Here is an 18,305-nt window from a genome sequence, read left to right on the forward strand (position 1 = left end):
TTTTTAGTAGCTGTCCCTAATCACGGGAGCGTTTTCTTCCAGTTCTCCCCCAGAGACCTCACCAAGCCTCTCCTCTCCTAGCCTCGCCCAGAGAAACATACCCGTATCCACTATTACTCCACGTTCCCCCTCACGCACCGCTCGTGCGGAGGTGGGGATGGAGGCGTGGCTTGGCTTTTATACGCCTTGCCAGCCAATGAGCGTGCTGCCTTTCTTCCGGTTGGCGAGCCGGCCAATCCGAGCAGGTCGCTGTAATCTTCGGCTCTACTCGGCTCTTTTCGCTGATGCGGGAGCTTGGGGGCCGCTGCCGCTAGAGAGACGCTTTCCTTTTTTATTTTTTTTCATGTGTTCACTTCCGGGTCCGGCGCCGATCCGGATGCCCGAGGCAGAAGGATGTTTGACCTCCGGATAAGCGAGGCGCCGCTGTGCATTCATTCCCGGCTGCATCGGTGGCGACAGCAGCGGCCCGGGCGGCGACTCTCCGGCCAGAGGCGGCGGTAGGAGGCACCGGCAGTAGTGCAGGGAGCGAGTCCGAGCCGAGCTGCGTTCCCTCCCTCGCTCGTTCCTTCCCCCCCCTACCTCGCTCGCTCCCTCCCTCCGTGGCTCGCTTTCCTCCTCCGGTCGCCGGCGGGTGTGATGTGCCGCCGCCGCTGCCCCCGCCGCCGCTGACTGACGGAGCGGGGGGCGCCGCCCGCGCCCGGGACCGACCCCGCAGCCCGCGGCCGCGCCTCTGAGGTAAAGCCCCCTCCGCGGTGGCGCGCGGCCGGGTGGCCCGGGCCCGGCGGCAGCCTCGGCGGGGCCGCTGCTCCCTCCTTCCCGGGTGGGGCTGGGTGGGCTGGGGTCCCGGGCTGGGAGGGCTGGGGTGCGGGCGGGGGCCGCGGGCGAGGAGGGGTGGGCGAGGACCCCGGCGGGCTGGCGGCGCGGAGGGAGGGGCCGCGGCCGGGGGGGAGGGGGGAGGTGGTGAGGGCGCCGAGGGCTGGGCGGCCGGGGAGGGGGCCGCGGGCGGCGGGCAGGGCGGGTGCAGAAGTTGCCGAGCGGTGCGGCGCGAGTGGGGACGCGGGGGAGGTGGGCGAGCCGGGAGAAGGCGGGGGCTTGTGCGGGGAGGGGTTTTGAGGTCGGGAGCGCAGCCCCGGCGCTCCTGATTGTGTCTAGACAATTACCCTCTGAGTGGGGGTTTGGGCAGGAGGGAGGCATCGGGCTGCTGGAAGGAGGTGTCGGGGGCCAGCATTCATTTCAGGGGTAAACTTCCCGCTGGGGTGTCTGTTGGGGGTGGGGGGCGGGGATTTACCTATTTGATGGGGCTTCTGACTTAGCTCAAAACTTAACCAAGGCATTAGTCGGGGGTAACAAAATTTCTCTGCTGACTACTGTTAAGGTGCTGGTTTGTTTGTTTATCCCACATGCAGGGGAAGTGACACACCGAAGCGTTGGTGCTCTTGGTCCACAGCTCCTACGTTTCTTTTCGGTGGGGTGGTGATGGAGATGTGTGTGTGCTTGTGGGGTGGGGGTAGTTAGGCCTGTATTAGGATCGTTCCAGTTTTCCCAGGGAAGGAGGAAAAGTTAATGGGTGGGAGAGAAAGAGAGAGTCTGTGTGGGAGACGGCTACTGTTGCTATACTGTGGGAATTAGTTGTAACTCTGTTGTAATGAGCAGGGAGGCTGGCCAATAAGTGACCCCTTTTTAACCTTTTGTTTTAGAACGTCGACTTTAATTGGAAAATTAAAAACCTGATTTAATAAGAAAATAAGTCAATATTTCTCTGGCAGTTACTGGTGAATGACATTCGCTCACAGTAAACGATGTTGAACTACATCTGAGTTGGAATACTTTTAAAAATTAAAAATATTTAATTTTTAAACCCGTGGATATATTTTTGAGGAATATTTGCTGTCCCTATAAATAAAAAGTGGAGGAAAAATAACACAAATTATAAGAATGAGTTAGGGTTAGAAAGATAGGAGGCCAGTTTAAGAAACCATTTTCCACCAAAAATCAGATACGGTTGGTGACATTCTTAATAACTTTTTTCGGGGTGGGGTGGAGAGTTCTGCCTAGTGTATTTCATAACTCTTTCCAAACTTTGCTACGGCTCTATTCTTAGCTAAGATAAAGTATCTTTTGTATATATTAGCCCTTATCATTGCACATTAAAATGAAAATCGCATTTATTGGCATTGAAAGGAAGACATTAATCAACTGCATGGCTTTGGCATAGATTCTCTGGAATGTACAGACACTCTGGCTTCCAGGAGCTTGCATTTCTGCATATGCATCAGATATTAGTATTTCTTATTAGAATGGGGACAGAAAGATTAATTTTAATATTGATATATATGAGACTTTTTGGGGGGATCTTAGAAAGTGATAATCTTCAGTGATGACTTACTGTGCTCTTCTGCCAGTCATCAATTCAGAACCTCTTCTGCCATTCATCAACTCAGAAATTAATGCATTATGTAATTATTGTTATTTTCATTGTTAGATTTACAAGGGGTTAACTCTTACCAAAATCTTCAACACATGGTATTCATTTATTCCTTCAAATAAAAAGACTGGAATTAAAATCAAGGAATAGTTCAGTTCAACCCGGACCTTTACTCTGTGGTGAGGATGGAAGAGTGGTTAGAATATGAAGATGAATCAGACCCAGTAGTCGTCTTAAAGGGAGAAGCAGACATGCACAGAAATAATGGCAACACAAGACACCTGTGGGATTTATTAGAGGTGCATGGAAGCATGGTGTGTGTGTGTGTGTGTGTGTGTGTGTATGTATAGAGAGAGAGAGACTAATTTTTGACTGTGGAATTATGAATGACTTCAGAGCTGGTAGCACTCCATTTGGGCATTAAAATATTTTAATGGGCAAATGGGGGCTTGGTGTGTGTGTGTGGGGGGGGCGGCTTAGTTTTCTAGGCAAAGAGAACAGCTGGAGCACAGGCATGTTGGTTGGGTATTATGGGGACTATTGAGCTGCACATGAGGCTGCTGGGCCAGGAGGTCTTTATGGGAGAGGAAGCTGTGAAAATAGGTGGAGATCAGGCGGTGGAAGTCCAGAATGCCTTGTATTTAAAAAATGAGTCAGTTTGAGGTATAAAGGTCCAAATGTCCAGATTTTATGCTTCTAGGAAGTAGGTAGGCAAATAAGGATAGTAAGTTCAAGGAAACAAGCTATAACAGAATAATCACCTTGTTATGATTTATGCTAATGGAGGAAAGCAGAAAAGTATATAATCTACAACACTCCATATCTGGCTTTGTCATATTTCTGTACTTGAATTTGAATATGGGTGTGTCTGGAAATCTGGTAATTAGTTGTATATGAAATGAATCCAGGGTGTAAAAATGAGCCTCTGGAAGAAAAGAGAAGCTCTCTGTTTATTTCTCTGTCCCCTTTGTAACCCACTCTGTACTGGCAATAGGCTATTTTTCTGGTGTAGTTTATTGATTCAGAGTTTTTCAGAAGGGAACAAGTGGTTGTTTAAGTTTTAGAGGGTTTCCCAAAGGAATATTTCAAACTAAATTGAGGGCATGCTGCACTGTTAAACAACAAAACAAAACACAGATCATTGGATAGTTATATTATTGTTAATGCATTTGAAGGTGAGATTAACAATGGATAAAGTGAAATGTAAGGAATCTACATACAGGGGGAATTGACCATGACAGTGGGATGATGAAATGGGAAATGTTCATGGTTCCAGATAATATGTGTAAGTTTTTAGTTATCTTAAGTATTAAATGACCCTAAAATAATTTAACCCCAATTTTTATCCCTATCAAAGAAGTACTTAAAGGGCGCCTGGGTGGCTCAGTCGGTTAAGTATCTGCCTTCGGCTCAGGTCATGATCCCGGGGTCCTGGGATCGAGTCCCGCATCAGGCTCCTTGCTCTGCGGGGAGCCTGCTTCTCCCTCTTCTCCCCACTTGTGTTTTCTCTCACTATCTCTGTCTCTCTCTCTCAAATAAATAAATAAAACTTAAAAAGAAAATTAAAAAAAAAAAGTACTTAGAAAAATACCACCGTCACAAATGACAGTGTTTAAGTCTATGTAGACTCACCTTTCTGGGAAGATTGTTTGATATTTTACTAACTATTCCCCTCTAGGTGTCCAGAAAGGGTATATATATTATAACTGAATTTGTGAACCTGCGTATAACTGAATTATCATGAACCTTCCATTTAAAACACTAATTCTTGTTAAAATTTATTAACTGCCTACTTTGTAGAGTGACAATAGATGATACTGTCAAGAGAACTCTTCTTGTTAGATGGTGTATAACCCTTGCTTTTGACAGCTGGAAACAGTCTCATCTAGAGTTTAAGTAACCTTTTTAAGATACAGCACAGTGCTTATTTAAATCATTTTTTCCCTGACTTCAGAGTCTTAAACCACCGATGATCTGTTCTTTTCTAATCTTCCATCCTCTTCCTTTTTTGTGTTTTCTCGAGAGGTTGGCACTTAATGGTATTGATTGGTATTGTTAGTATATGTTTGGGTGTTGATTCTTCAAGATGGAACTTTTTTGGAAATGGCAATTTTGGGGGTATCTGTAGTTCTTTAATTGTAGAGATTCCGTAGGAATGGACAGTATGGTTCTAGTGACTAAAGCTACCTCAGAGTATCCTTTTGTGATGATCTATAGGGCAGAACCATATTTGGGATTCTTAATGTGTAGAAATCAAGTGTGTATTATCCATGAATGTGAAGTGACTTGGGAGACGCTCTGCATTACTCAGAAAATAAGGAATGAGAGAGAGATAAAAGGACAGATAAGTTTTACACATACATTACAGGCTGCTATTAGCCATGTTTTTTCTAGCTCCCTTCTCAAAGCTAGGATTTAGAAACCATAAATGTTTCCTAAACTATAGGGTTTCCTCCTATTATGGGACCTTAGGAAGGTGTGTAGTGATTTGTTCTTAAACTATAGTAAGTGATTGGTTATATTCTCTCCTGCCACTCCCTGCCCATCATCTTTGTTATGAGAAAGAATTCTTAATCAATGATCTTGAAGCGTTTATGTATTTGGTAGAGAAGATACACACTTCGGTCATTTTCTTGACTAATGATAGATCACACAGTTATAATTTAATTCAATGAAAGTCTGTAGCTCAGTTATATCCACATATTCCTAAATCACATCCACATTTTTTATAGCTTTCACTGGAAGTAAGTAAAATCTTATGATACTCTTTTTCTTAAGATAATGATGAATTGTTAGAAGGTTGATTGGTGGGTAGAATAAGCAAAGACTCTTGGGAACAGCCTATTTCAAGAGACTGTTTTAACTCACCTGTTCGATCCACTCAAAAGATTAATACTCTTCATTCATTTGCTGCTTGATGCCCATGCTATACTAAATGGCAGTAGACTACTCTCTAGTTTGTTTTGGAATTTTTAATCCCAATAGTTATTTTATACTTACCAAGAATTGTTTGTGTTTGCCCCCAACAAACTGTTGATGGGACTTGTACTTGATGTTGTAATTACACAGTTTAATGAAACATTATTTAGTGAAATAGGGAGGCAAAAAGTTATTTGCATAAGAATCTCTGGCTCCTTTGAAAACAGGTGAGTAGCTAAAATAATTATAGTTAAAATAGATGTGGGTGAGATAACTTTAAACAATGAGGGAAACCCTCATTAAACCCTAAAAATCTAAAAAGAATCTACAATAAGATTGCTTTTAAGTTTTGCAAGATATCTATCCATGTTTAAAAAACAGAAACTGGAAATCACAGGTGATGTACACTGGGTGTGGTTTTGCAAGAAAGAATAGAACTGTGATCTGTAGACCAATACTTGAAGAAAAGGCCTTGGCCTTGCATTAAAAGATTGTCTTGGGAGTGTACATTTTTTATGTTTTAGTTGCAATAAAATGTTCAAGATATGTAGATTTTTTTATGATTCCCATTTCATGTTTTTAAAAAAAATTTTTAAGATTTTTTTTTTTTTAATTTGAGAGAGCGAAGGAGAGAGAGAGAGAGAGTGCGAGTGTGAGAGAGCAGGGGGAGGGCAGAGGGAGAGGGAGAGAGAGAATCTGAATCAGACTCAGTGCTGAGCGCAGAGCCCAATCTGGGCTCAATCTCACAGCCCTCAGATCATGACCTGAGCCGAAACCAGGAGTCAGAGGCTTAACTGACTGAGCCACGCAGGCACCCCATGATTCCCCTTTTAAACTAACTTAGGAACTCTTGGTTAATAATATGTTAAAGACAGTATCTGCTTCTAAAATATCTATTTTATACCCTATCTTAGAGATTGATTTAATAGCATCGTCTGATAAAAAAGAAATTCTGGTATTTCTGACTGTATTCATTCATACCTTAGGGTGAATTGTTTAATTATCTAGTCAGGTGATCAACCTGTGGTTTTCACATATTTCCCTGTATGGTCCTTGATCTGATTTCGTATTCTACCTTTCAGCTTTTATATAGAGAGGAGCCTTCGTAGAATCCCCTCATCTCCTCAACCTGAGTAGGGACTGCTGGAGTGAATTGGTAGAGGAAATTGTCCCTTGGAAGAGGAAATGCCATACCCTTGATGTGTACCAGGAGTGTTTGAGCTTGGTGCAAAGCATGCTGGTCTAGCAGCTTAGAGGAGCTGCCCTCCTGAGCCCTCCTAGCTCAGCTCAAGTGAAAAGGAAAACTTTTAGGTTATAGGAAAGGAGGTCCAGGTGGGGGAAGGAAAGATAGATAGGTTATGCTATTTATCTTGGTGTTGCTGCATTTTAATGCCTGAAATGCAGTAGTTTCTGGTATGGAACACTAAAGTATTGAGGTAGGGCTAGTTTTTCAGAGCTTTGGTCTGCCTCTCTGTGATTTTTTTTGGCTCTGCTCTCCTCTTTGTGTTGGATTCATCCTCAGGCTTGTAGCAAGATCACATCTAGACATGCATTGGCCAGGAAATGTTTTGCACAAGCTTACCAGCATACTTTTCCTTTCATGTTTTATTGACCAGAATTAGGTCATGTGTATTTCCTAACCAGTCATGACAAGGGGAATAGGGTTATCATGGTTGATTTCTGTTAAATCAGGATATATCCCCTGCATTTGGGGATGGGGTCACATTTTCCTGAGTTACATTGTGGAGGGAGGATATTTTTAAAAATTGTGGGAAGGAAGAATATGGGGGAAATGGATGTTAGAGAGGCAATCAATAGTGACCACTATATCTACTTGTTTTGAGAATGAAAATAAATAATGCATATAAATGCACTTTGAACTTTAAAGGGTTGTACAGATGTAGTGGATGAAAGATTAGAAAGCTGCTTCTATGTTGCTATCTTAAATGTGCTCAGGTATGAATCTTTTAGGAGCATAAAACAGTGTCAGTTTTTTTATTGACTAACTTTGCATCAACAAAATCAGTTATTCAAGTTGTAAGATTATATATATCTTTTTTCCACAAAACTCATAAAGCTATTATAACTTTAAATTAAAAATTTCTACCTGTAAACTTAAATTTTTTTGAGTTGCTGCCCTCCCTCCTTTCCAAAAATTGCCCACATCTTTGATCTTGTCAGATTTCTTTCTTCTTCACACTTAGAGGACAGTCAGTTGAGGAAATGAGAATTTGTCAGTCAGAGGAAGGGTTTATTTTGAATCACGGAATCCTAGTGAGATACGAAAGGACAGTTTTTACCTATCTTGAGAGAAGCAAAAAATTGGTGGGGGAATGGGGAGACAGGGGAGAATCACAGAATTTTGGAATTGAAATGAAATGAATCATGGGAAGGTTGAGTGAAATGCTCACGTCACACACCTGGTGGGTAGACTCTTCTATCCTAATTGGTAGTGTGGTGCTCTTTCTGACCCAAGAGGTGGGGGGCCATGAAAAGATTTGTCGGCTTTGCAGTTTTGCTTGAGACCATGGGGTAGTTCTGTAAAGGAGTCGGCCAACTGCTGTTAGAATGATATATATTTCCAGGCTTTGGAAAATTTTAGTTAGAGATTTGGTCTTTTTTTTTTTTTAAGTAAAGCAAACAAACTGACAGATTTTTAAATCTTCCCTCAAGCACAGCAACACACACACACAGACAGACAAACAAGTAACCTCAAACCTGGCCTGCTTAAATGAAAATGCAGAAGCAGAATGAGTGCTTGGAACGATTTATGTATGTTTAAATTCAAGGAAGTTGTTATCTTAAAGATTTCTGTGCCTGTATTATATGTAAAAGAATGCATGTGTGTGTGTATTATACATATATATTGAGATACATGCATATATTATATATAAACACAGGATTTTAATTGTAATACTTCTCATTGTAATTGTGGCACTTGTAAATATACAGAGTAAATCCATCCATCCTCTGCAAGGGTATTTATGTTAATGACAGTTATTTATAAATAGTGAGATTTGGGGTGATTTTTATTTTTACACTTTTTATACTTCTCTATATTGTTTGGATTTTATGCTATAATTAATCATTATTATTTACTGTTAGGAAAAATAGTAAAGTTTTTTTTAAAGAGGAAGAAAAAGTAGAATCCTGGGGTAGGATGTTTTTTACCAACTTAGATTTTAACATACTTCTGCTTTTGTTTGTATATTACCTTGAATAAAGTATGTCTGGAATGCAGGGCTACTTTGCAATTGTCTTTACTTTTAGAATTGTACTTTTTAAAATTATTTACCTTAAAATTTTAAGTTGAAATTGGCCATTTGATACCTTTTGATACAAGTGTACTGTATAAAAGTAGTGGACTTATGAATATTTTGTAGTTATTAATCGTGTTACCTATTTTTAAGATTTTATTTTTGACTTCAGGTGGTATACTTGGCAGTGTATTAGAGGACGCTGTATTAAAGTCAAAGTTATAGTCAGAGTTTCCTTTAGTAAAAAAGGGAAGTGACAATGTTTTTTTCCCTTAGAGCCAGTCTGTGTCATGTTTATTTTCTATTTTTGTGAAATCTTTTATATTCTAGCAATAAATACTTTCAAATGGCAGGCAAATATAGTAGGTAATGTCATAGGTAGAGAAGAGAGAAAATTCATGGTATTCCTCTAGTTTTATGGTGTGCAAATATATGGCTACAAGACCTTTTAATAAAAATCCTGATTTGAAAAACTAATGTTGTAATGTATGGTGATTAACATAACATAATAAAAAAAAGTAGTGATATACATATATGCTACAATTGTATTATATATGTGTCTATGTGCATACACAATAAAATATTATTCAGCCTTAAAAAAGAAAAAAAAAATCCTGATTTGAAGTGCAAATATAACCTAGTATTGTTTTGGAGGTGAAACTAGTAGATGTCAGTTGTTGGTGACATTTTTAGAAACTGGCATTTGTAGGTGCATATTTTTATAGGACATTATTTTATATTCTTTTATTCTAGAGATCTGAAAACAATGTGAACCAAAAAATGTATACATCTTAAAGATGTGGAATCTTGTAATGCCAGTTTTCATTTAAAAAACGATAGATTATTTACTGAGTTTTTTTTTTTCTGACATATGAATGTCTGGGCATATTGTGGCTCATATTCTTTTATACATTTGAGGTTCTGAAAGTATTTGTGGTTAGTGACATATCAAAATGTAATCAACTCTTTAAAATCATTCCTTTGAGTATTTTCTGATACTCTGTTAAACGTTGGTAACTGAGTATGTACCATATGCATGTTTATTGTATGTTCTGCTGTTGATACACATTTTAGTTACCAACTACTGGTGAAGTTGTTTCTGAAGACCAGTTGAAAAAATCCTGAGAATTGGGAATGAGAATGTGAGATAAGTCAAAATGTCTTTTATTATAGGCACTTGTTTAGAATCTTCCAATTCAAAATTAGTAAATTTTTTTCTGTGACAGAGTAAATGAGAACAAAAAGGGGTAATTTTAAAGATAATCCTTGCTGTAAGGCTGGGAGTGCTACCACTGACTAGAAATAAAAGTGTTTGTGAAGAAGGCTGTGTGTACCAGTGGTTCTCAGCCCTGATTTGACATTTACATTTTTTGGGGACCCTAGAAAACATGATGGATAAAGGGATTTTTACCCCTGCTCATTGATGTTTGAGTCTGGGGGCTGGGGCACTGATACATTTTAGGGTTTCTATAGGTGATTCTGGTGTGTGGCAGGGTTGAAAAGGACTGATTTCTCCTTTTTATACATCTCTTAGCTCTTAACTTTCAAGTTCTCTTTTTAATTGGGATAGGGGTGTGAAAGTGAGACAAGATATGCATAGGAAACATTTGCAAGAGGACCAGGTTAACAAACCAACTTCTCTTCATAGTTTCGTACCCAGAATCCTTAGTGATGCCACTATATTCTTTGCTTATTAGCAGTTTTTACTACACAGCACCAAAATTAGAGGATTTTTGAAGTTTGGAATATTTGTTAAAGGGAAATTTATCAAGAATAAATTAAAGTATCATCTCAGATGCCCCTGAAAATCTTAAGAAACCTAAAGTGATAAATAACAGTTGTATCTTTAATGTTATATAAACTATAAGAAGGCAAGAATTATTGCTAATCAAAAGTTTATTAGTCATAGCTTATATTTATCATATTTATAATATCATTGAGTTGTATCTTTCCTGGAACATAAGGTTGAAAGAGGCCTTAATAGTTGAGTATAACTGCATGTGTACTGCTTTACTCTCTTTCATACCATTGTTGATGAGGAATATCTCTGTTTTCCCCTAAGTGGAAATAATTCACTTCAGTTATAGTACATTGTGTATATAGTATGTTGTCTATATCCTATGTAGTCAGTAATTGCATACATGTAAATGCACTATGATAATAGGGTTTTGTGGTTATTGTATCTTGTCATTTATGACAATCAGGGTCTTTTTTTTGTGTGCCACATTTAGTGTAGCTTCCTAGGTCACAAACACCCTTACCAGTTCCGGTCTTTTGTGATACAATGAGAACAAGCCGTTTTATGATGAGTTCAATATGCTAAATTCCATTCAAGGAACATTGTTTGCCTGGTGGCAAAATTGGGTTTGGCAGTTCCTCTGTAAATTTCAAGGGTTAGACTTTCGTAAACTGCCCTAGAAGGATAATTTGTGGTAAAGAAATTTAAGAGCGGATAGAGTGTAGAGGACATGTTCTGTGAGAACTTGGAGAAGACTTTTAGAATTATTTTGTGTTCACCAAAATTCCACAAGTAAATCAGCACATGATAACAAGGCTCCCAGTAACACTTTGCACACACAGTGATTGAGCAATGGGTACTGTTCTTTAGGACCATGATTTCTTTCTTTCTTTTTTTTTTTTAAAGATTTTATTTATTTATTCATGAGAGACAGAGAGAGAGAGAGAGGCAGAGGGAGAAGCAGACTTCCCGCGGAGCAGGGAGCCTGATGCGGGACTTGATCCCAGGACTCTGGGATCATGACCTGAGCCGAAGGCAGACGCTCAACCATCTGAGCCACCCAGGCGCCCCTCTTTAGGACCATAATTTCTTATCAACAATGTTAACATCCAGAATGCTCTGAAAACCAAAAATATTTTCTTGTATGTTTGGCACAAATTGGTTTTTTTCATAAAACTTGTGTTGAACTGTTGTGTCTTTATTTCATGGATTTGTTGGTTTCACTGCAGGAATAGTAAATGTTTGATTATAATATACTGTTCCAGACTTCTGTGTGTCGTCCCAGCCTTTTTACAAAATATGTGGTGTATATACACTGTGTCACCTGTCAAAAATCCCCTAAAATTCCATATTCCAAAACATATTTGGCTGCAAGAACTTTGGAAAAGGGCTTGTGGAAACTGCGTTAATTTGCTTCTACGTCTTGTTTCTTCATAGAAACTATTCAGCATCTTATTCCTCTGAAGTGGAGTTTCAGTAAGATGCTAGTAAATTTTAGTATTTTTTTTTTTCTCTTGTAAATACATACATACCAAGGGGCACTTTATTTTAATCTGTATTTGTTTAACAGTTGTTGAAAGCTTTTCTATTTTTTTTGGCACTAAGTTATTAACCCCGGTCCTGTGGGCCCCAGTGTGGTCCCAGGAGCACTGTGTAACTAGGATGCTTGGGATGGAAAATGTTTCGGGTAAGTGGCATAGCTGAGTATTCATCACACACTCAGTTTAGTCCTTGGGGTTATATAATTTTACCTCTGCACATGGTAGCTTCATGCCGGAACACCTGTAGGCAGTCCTCTTTTTACATATCTTGGCTTCCTTTTTTCATAACAGAAAGAAGCAGGGGTGTGATTGTAATGCCTCTGTTTTAGTTTCCTTAAACTTCCTTAATTTGTTTTTAAGACTTCACCGCAAAAATCTATATACTTAACTCTGGCTTCCCCCTCCCCGCCCCCGACCATCTTTTCTGGTTTTTTCTTTTCTCTCCTTTTCTTTATTACTCCACCCTCCCCTCCTTTATTTATTTATTTATTTTTAATGTTTTATTTATTTATTCATGAAAGTCAGAGAGAGAGAGAGAGAGGCAGAGGCAGAGGGAGAAGCAGGCTCCCCGCCTAAGCAGGGAGCCCGCTGCGGGACTCGATCCCAGGACCCCGGCATCATGACCCGAGCCGAAGGCAGACGATCAACCATCTGAGCCACCCAGGCGCCCCACCCTCCCCTCCTTTAAAATAATATTTCTCAACAAGAGAAGTTCATGGTTATGGTATTCTGAATCAGAAAAAATGCCCTGCTGGTGGGAAAGGTGACATATAAATCTGCATATTCTGGTATTCTCCCCCCCCCCCCCCCGGAGGACCTTATTCTAGGGGAGTGATTATTGTACTGCTTGATAGTGTTCTGTGTACATGGTCTTTGCTTTCTTTGCCTCCGTAGACACTGAGGGGTGATGGGGTGGTGTGCACCGTGGTACATGCTTTTTCAGTTGTGTTTTTGAATTCACCAAGATAGTGGGCATTTTACCGTGTAGTTACTAATGGAAGATTTAGAGCTTACATAGTTAGGTTTTGTGCACTTGCTGTGTGCTTTGAAAAGTGCTGTAATTCTCTTGTACATATCATACTTTATATTATTGTTTGTTTAAGCTGTGTGATGCCAGGGATTATGATTGTCTTGTGTGCCATTTCATTTCATGTATTTGGCACATGATAGGCCTCTTGTGACTACTTATTTGTTGAATGAATGGATTAATCATTTCATCTTTTTTATTAGGGAGAATTAACATGGAAGAACCTTGATTAAATGCCTCCTGAGGCACTGTGCTCGCTCCAAACCAAGTTAGTGTGCATCAGCATAGTTGTGTGAGGTATCTCAAACAAATAAATTGGCCCTGCTTTAAATGTGCTAATAAACGCAGGCATCTGACAGTTACTCAGGCTTAAAAGTAGAGAAATACTTTATAGAAAGGTTTTCTTTTTTTAAATGACAGAAGTTGAAATTAAGTGCATTTATGGGCTAGCCAGAAAATTTAAAGGAAGTATTCAGTTTTTTGAACACTTCACTTAATTATGATTTTGTCACAAGGTATTTTTTTATGTTAGATAAATTTTTCTTTTTCCTGTTTTTAAATTTTTGCACACTAAAGTTCACTCCCCGTACTATTAGTGCACGAAACAATTCCATTAGCTCCAAATATTTCCCTCCTGCTGCCCCTTTGTAGTCAACCCCTTCTACTCCCAGCCCCTAGCAACCCCTGATCTGTTCTCAGTTTCTGTAATTTTGCCTTTTTCAGCTTCAGAATAGCATATCAATGGAACCATGTGGTATGCAGCCTTTTGAACCCAGCTCCTTCCCCTTTGCATAGGGTATTTGAGATTCATCCAGGGTGAAGCATGTGTCATTTCTTTTTGCTGCTGAGCAGTATTCCATTATCTGGATGTACTTCAGCATGTTTATCCATTCACCATTTGAAGCATTTGCTTCCAGTTTTTGGCAATTAGGAATAAAGCTGCCCCAAACATTTATGTGCATTTTTTTTCTCTTCTTGGTAAATTGAAGTTTTCATTTCACTTGGTAAGTTCCTAGGATTGGAACTGTTGGTTATGTGATAAGTATATGTTTAACTTTATGAGAAACTGCCAAACTTTTCCTAAGCAGCCGTATACCATTTTGCATTCCCACCAGCAATGTCGAAGAGTTCTAGTAATAAGCAGTTCCTGAAATTTAAATTTGCAATCTTGAATTACTTTTTAATAATTAGCTTGTTAATTTAGTTGCATACCAAAATATCATGACCATAATATTTATTCTGAACATGATCTTTTCATTGCCGTTGACCTATCAGATAGATAGTGATTTAGGGGAACCTCAATTTTTAGGGAATGCAGTCTTCATGATGTTTCGGAGCTTTTCTTTCTGGCTCAGGTGAGCCAGCCCTGATCTCTGTAAGAAAAACTAGACCTTGGGGCGCCTGGGTGGTGTAGTCTGTTAAGCTTCCAACTCTTGGTTTTGGTTCAGGTCCTGCTCTCAGGGTCGTGAGATTGATCCCCACATCAGTTGGGTTCTGCACTCAGTGTGGTCTGCTTAGGACTCTCTCCCTTTCTCTCTGCCCCTCCACCCTACTCTTTGTCTCTTTCTCAAATAAATACATCTTAAAAAAAAAAAAGAAAGAAAAGAAAAACTAGGCCTTAACCCTGGTGCCCATATTGGGACTTAAATTGTCTTTCAGTTCTGTGTCTTTGTCTTCTGGCTACAGCATTTACTTGGAGAAGGATTTTCGTGGTTTGGTCTGGGCAGAAAGAAATCAGTAGTCTGAAGAAGTGGTAATTTAAGCTTTTCTATCACTTATTGCAAGTTTCATTCTAGAATCTTATAGAAGTCAACTTGGTTATTCATGATTTATTGTCAGTTATAATATTAAGTTCTTTCTATGATGAAAATTGACAATATTAGCTTCCTAAGTAAAATTCTCAAGTGTGAAATCTTTTTCTTTTTAAAGGTTTTATTTGTCAGAGAGAGAGAGAACACAAGCAGGGGGAGGGGTAGAGGGAGAAGCAGGCTCCCCATTGAGCAAGGACTCCAGGATCATGACCTGAGCCTAAGGCAGACACTTAACCAACTGAGCCACCCAGGCGTCCCTCAGATGTCGATACTCTTGAGTGAACCTTTTAATTTTGTGACCTTTGCCTACACGCGACGGTTATTTGTAAGTATATATTTTTACAAATTTAGGGAATTAGCACTGTAGTTAAAAAAATGTAATTTCATTATGAGAACTGTGAATGAAGCAGCTACTGACTTTTCTGAAGTACTTTCTCATTTATCTGGGATAATCACTCAGCGACCTGTTAGATAAATTAGAAGATTGAATTTATATTAAAATATTTTATTTTAGTATTCTTTTAAAATGATCAACTTTTGGGGCGCCTGGGTGGCTCAGTTGGTTAAAATGATCAACTTTATGAGGTAGTACTCTTCTCAGTGTTTTCTAAACATATTCAGATCTTGCTGAGTCAGGGTTCTCATTCTGCACATCAGTTATAAAGTGTGCTGTGATGTATAGATTGTCTGAATTTATCGAGGTATAAATGTTGTCTTCTTTGTTCTCTGTCATATTTTTACTAGTCACTTCAATTGTTCCTTCTATGTTTGATTTTCTAATACTTACTAGAATTATTTTAAGATTAAAATAAAATATAGTTTAGGGGCTCTTTTTGTTTAATGAGCAAAATATGCATTTTGTGACTTCTTTCAGTGCATTTTTTTTTCTTCTGGTTCATAGCTATGTTTTGGAGATTTGAAACTACAATATAGGGGCGCCTTGGGGGCTCAGTCGTTAAGCGTCTGCCTTCGGCTCAGGTCATGATCCCAGGGTCCTGGGATCGAGTCCCGCATCGGGCTCCCAGCTCCCCTGGAAGCCTGCTTCTCCCTCTCCCACTCCCCCTGCTTGTGTTCCTGCTCTCTTTGTCTCTCTCTCTGTCAAATAAATAAATAAAATCTTTAAAAAAAAAAAAAGCGAAACTACAGTATAAAGGACCTTTGATTCGTGAGGTGTTATTCCACTTGTTGTATCTTCTTAGAGCTGTAAATTGCCTGCCTGTCCATACCTTTTTTTTCCTACTTTCTTTGAAAAAGACATGATCTTATAAATTAACATTCCTAAACTTCTAAGAGGTAGTTTGTCTGTTCACTCATTCATTCATTCACTCATTTATTCAACAAACTTTTAATAAACATCTGCTATGTATTATGTATTATAATAGATAATGAGGAGACCGAGTTCAATAAAATATCCTTCCCCTTCAGGACATCAGATAAAATAAATGGGCTATCTTAAGGTTGAAAAGTAAAAACGTTGTGCCTTGTCTTTCCTATAAATTGGTTGTAAAATGTAAAGGTTTCATCAGGTTCACTTAAAATTTTTTTTTCTTCCATTAGGAAGTTCAAAGGTTATCTTTTTTTTTTTTGAAGTTGGCAGCAAGTGATACTTGCCTACTTCTGTTAGTTCATTAGGAGTTGCATAATGACAGTATTTGAATTCTATCATTTCTTACTTATTAGATGGGAATATATTTAAAGAGAGAAAAATTCCTCTCATCAATTAGGGTTGATCCTCATTATTAACAGATTCTATATTTGCAGATTTCTCTGCTTGCTAAAATTTATTGGTAACCCCCCAAATCAGTGTTCTTGGTGCTTTCCCAGGCATTCACGATACGCACATGTGCAGATCAGCAAAAAATGTGAATTACCCAACATGCATGTTCCCACCCAAAGCTGAACAAGGTGGTGCTCTGCCTTCTTGTTTTGCTTTTTGGGGTCTATTTAATGCTTTTTTGGGGGTGATTTTGCTGTTTAAAATGACCCCCAAATGTAGTATGGAAGTGCTGTATAGTGTTCCTGAACTCAAAAAACCTGTGTGATTTGCTTTATTGAGAAAATGTGTGTTACATGGGCTTGGTTCAGGCATGCGTTTTAGTGCTGTTGGCTCTGAGTTCAATGTTAATGACTCAACAATACGTATTAAATAAGGCGTCTTTAAACAGAAACATCCGTGAACAAGACTGTATATTAATCGTTTGATGAAAATGTGACCAGAGACTTGCAGGAACTGAACCCTTTATCTTCCCTAGGAGCATTGGTCTGTTGTTCCTGTTTCAGAGTTTGCTGCAACTTTATAGAACATAACTCCTGGGAACCAACTGTTTTTAGTTTTGCTCAGGTACAGAAGGATATCCTTTTTAATCAATATAAAAAATATACTACAGCGCCATGGGAGTCATGAAGTAGATAGGCTTGAAAGGGCATGGTGAGATCTGTTCTGGGACAGGTTCATTGCTATATCCCCAGACCCTTGGACTGTGCTTGGTACAGGGTAGATATTCAGTAAGTATTTGTTGAATGCAAGTGAGTGCCCCAAAACAGAATATGACTTTCCTTGACAGCATGGAGTTAAAATTTAATACTGTTCCTGTGATTGGGATTTGCAGCCATATTTGTATTCTTATAGTGAGATGACCTGCTCATAGAGATTGATATTGTGAATTTTTCATTAATAGAAATTTCCTGTGACCTCTACTTGATTTTTCATTCCCATGATGCTTAAAGGGGCAGGAGATGAGGGTGAGATATGCTTCTCTGGCTGCACATGTAATAAATGTTTAGGGGGCTGGACATTTTCAAATTAAACATTCCTTCCTGTTCCAACCATTGAGACTCCTTAGCTGTGGTAAGGGGTATTACCATTGAGAGTATAAATTCACCTGTGAAAATGAAAAGAGGAGGCACAAAAGATATTTTGAAGACCTATGATATAGTTGTATCCTAGTTACTAGAAGAGAGTCAGACCTGGATAGTTAGAAAATTTACTTAATTAGATATTCAGTAATGTTTATGTTTATTAAGAAAATTTCTCATTAAAAATTGACTTAGTTATAACTGATTATAATTTAGCATGTTTTTTTTTTTTTAAGATTTATTTATTTATTTATTTATTTGAGACAGAGAGAATGAGAGAGAGAGAACACATGAGAGGGGGGAGGATCAGAGGCAGAAGCAGGCTCCCCGCCAAGCAGGGAGCCCGATGCGGGACTCGATCCAGGGACTCCAGGATCATGACCTGAGCCGAAGGCAGTCGCCCAACCAACTGAGCCACCCAGGCGCCCCTAGCATGTTTTGATACTCCTATGCTGTCATGTATTTATTACATCTTTCAAACTGAGAAATACTTTTTGACCATAACTCATAGAAATCTGTTTATCACAACCTGTAAAAATGTATTTTACATTGTGACCCGTGGATACATATACATTGATATAAAGAACGAAAAGAAAATCTCATTGAACAAAATCATTCTTTATGACATATGTGTATTCCATTTTCTTTTCTATATAATACTATTTCATTTAAAAAAGTGCTGCTCAAGACTTCTTACATTAGTTTAACAACCCACTAATTTAGGGTCATGA

General features: G+C 39.1%; 1 protein-coding gene across 13 annotated transcripts in view; it reads left to right on the forward strand.

Annotated features, from left to right (window-relative positions):
* Positions 1 to 329: 329 nt before the first annotated feature.
* CSNK1G3 (casein kinase 1 gamma 3) overlaps positions 330 to 18,305 on the forward strand; it is a 111,587-nt gene continuing 93,611 nt past the window's right edge. For 4 of the 13 annotated variants that reach the window (XM_054511267.2, XM_045891735.3, XM_064595831.1 and 1 more), the window contains exon 1: positions 331 to 735. The gene's annotated coding sequence lies outside the window, so the exon portion shown is untranslated. Of the gene's footprint in view, positions 736 to 15,021; positions 15,044 to 18,305 lie in introns of those variants that run through there. The other 9 variants (XM_045891779.3, XM_045891787.3, XM_045891813.3 and 6 more) reach the window with 7 other exon arrangements.

The sequence above is a fragment of the Mirounga angustirostris genome, unplaced genomic scaffold (assembly GCF_029215605.1).
Source record: "Mirounga angustirostris isolate CCGP_5_RB_7025 unplaced genomic scaffold, mMirAng1.0.hap1 SCAF_7, whole genome shotgun sequence".
NCBI classification, from domain to species: Eukaryota; Metazoa; Chordata; class Mammalia; order Carnivora; family Phocidae; genus Mirounga; species Mirounga angustirostris.